Here is a 2,500-nt window from a genome sequence, read left to right as displayed (position 1 = left end):
AATGGAGACACATGGTTCCTATTATTTCCAAACTAAATTTCTGAAACATTTCCCTTTTTCACATTACAGTGTGTGTGTGTGTGTGTATGTGTGTGTGTGTGTATATGTGTGTATGTGTGTGTGTGTGTGTGTGTGTGTATGTGTGTGTGTGTGTGTGTGTAGGTGTGTGTAGGTGTGTGTGTGTGTGTAGGTGTGTGTGTGTGTGTGTAGGTATGTGTGTGTGAGTGTGTGTGTGTGCTTGTATGTGCTTGTTTGCTCGTATATGTGTGTGTGTGTGTGTGTGTGGATGTGCGTGTATGTATGTGTGTGTGTGCTCAACATCCCGAATAACCTCCCTCGGCCTTTATGATTTTATTTTCCCAGATTCCGGGCTTTCGATGGCAAATTATTCCTCCCTCAGTTAGCTGTCGGTGCATTCCACTTCTCTCCTCTTTCCAGTCCCTCTACATTTAAACTGGATTTAACTTATGGTTGTTATTCCCGCAGCAGTCGATCACTCTGCCACGGAAGCCACCAAGATATGATTTTGTGCTTTTGATCCTGTGGCAAGGTTGCTTCTCTTCCTCCTCCTCTTCTTCTTCTTCTTCTTCCTCTTCCTCCTCCTCTTCCTCCTCCTCCTCCTCCTCTTCCTCTTCTTCCTCTTCCTCTTCCTCCTCCTCCTCCTCCTCCTCCTCCTCTTCCTTCTCCCCCACCTCCTTCTCCTCTTCCTCCTCCTCCTCCTCCTCCACTTCCTCCTCCTCCTCCTCCTCCTCCTCTTCTTCCTCCTCCTCCTCCTCTTCCTTCTCCTTCCCCGCTGTATAGCATATGTTAATAAGCAATCGTCAGAAGACCTGATAAAGTAGGGGTACTCTTCGTCTATTCTATGACGAAGGCGTACGTAAGGTCGATTGTCTTTCGCGATCTGCAAGTGACGTTGACCCCTAAGGGATATTATAGGTCATACCATCACCCTGGGTACGTGACCTGCCCTCTATGTCCTTCTTAAGGAGGGTTTCCTATTTTTTAAAATCATTTACCCCAGTGATTCCTCAATGAAACATTTTGAATCCAACCTTTCTTTCTTTACCCCATTCACCAGTTCTCTGTCTTGCCTGGGGTTAGAAACTGACTTTTTTTACACTTTCAGAACGTTTGCACATTTTCTAGAATATCATTTTCCTTTGGACTCTATAGATGGTTGATTTTGAAGCTTAAACTCACGGTGCCTGGAGGTGCCTTTCTACATGTTTTATAGGAAAGAACAACGTTTGAGCAATTAAATTTTACATAAATCAGAACTCAATATATCACCGACAGACTCTCCCTGTTAATTATCGCAATATACGTACATACGTGCGTGCGTGTGTGTACGTGACCTCGTCTCACTTAGCTCTCCCTCTCCTCGCCCATCACCACCTACTCCTCCCACTTCCACTTCCATTTCGCTCCTAAATTCCCTCTTCCACAAAAATTCTTGGCTGTGTAACTCGATCTGGCCAAAGAGATGTTGGCCGCCAGGAAACCCGACCCGATGTGGCTTTCTGATGGCCCCTGTCACGTGACCAACAAGCACGTGGGTCAGCTACGTCTTGGGGACGAGAAGGGGAGGGAGAGAGGAGGGGGAAGGGGGGAGCAAGGCGGAGGTCTTCCCTGCTTGGAGACTTATCCTTATCGCTATTCTGCCTCCTCTTGCCCCGAAGAAACAACAAAGAGAAAAGTTCTTCGAAATGTGTGCGTGTTATGTTGTTCCTCCTTTCGCTGTTATTATTCAATTCCTGTTTATCACGATTCCTTCGCCTTCCCGGTACGTGCGCACTCGTTTTCTCTCTCACACGGTTTTGTGCGGTTATCTTATTGCGGTTACACACTCGTTTCATTTTCAATTGTACTCAATACGTATCATACACACCTCTCGCACATATATAGAGAATGATTTTTCAAACACTAATACTTGTGGATTTATCATTATTTTTATGCGCTCTTCCCACACGCATTTAATCAATTCTTTCATGAATACTTTCATATAAAATACAATATATAAAAACAGGAAGATTTTTCAATTAAAGATAATATACCCACTCCTCACACACGTAAATAAATGCATTTCAGACACATAGATGCGTGCCCGTTCCCGTAACAAATACGCGCACACAGACACCAGAGAGAGAGAGAGAGAGAGAGAGAGAGAGAGAGAGAGAGAGAGAGAGAGAGAGAGAGAGAGAGAGAGAGAGAGAGAGAGAGAGAGAGAAAGAAAGAAAGAAAGAAAGAAAGAAAGAAAGAAAGAAAGAGAGAAAGAAAGAAAGAGAGAGAGACAGAGAAACACAGAGAAAGAGAGCGAGTGAAACACCGAAGATAAGAAAAACGAGAAAAGGAGAGAGACACAGAAATAAAGACCCGACCAAGAAGACCAATCAAAATTACATCTGAACTGCATCGTCCAACTTTGCCACAGATAATAACTCAGATTTAAGTCCGATGTCAGAACGGAGTGGACGGCGGAGGGGGGGGGGGAGGGAGGACA

This window comes from Penaeus vannamei, chromosome 31 (assembly GCF_042767895.1).
Source record: "Penaeus vannamei isolate JL-2024 chromosome 31, ASM4276789v1, whole genome shotgun sequence".
In the NCBI taxonomy this organism is placed as follows: Eukaryota; Metazoa; Arthropoda; class Malacostraca; order Decapoda; family Penaeidae; genus Penaeus; species Penaeus vannamei.
Note: the sequence above shows the minus strand (reverse complement) of the source record.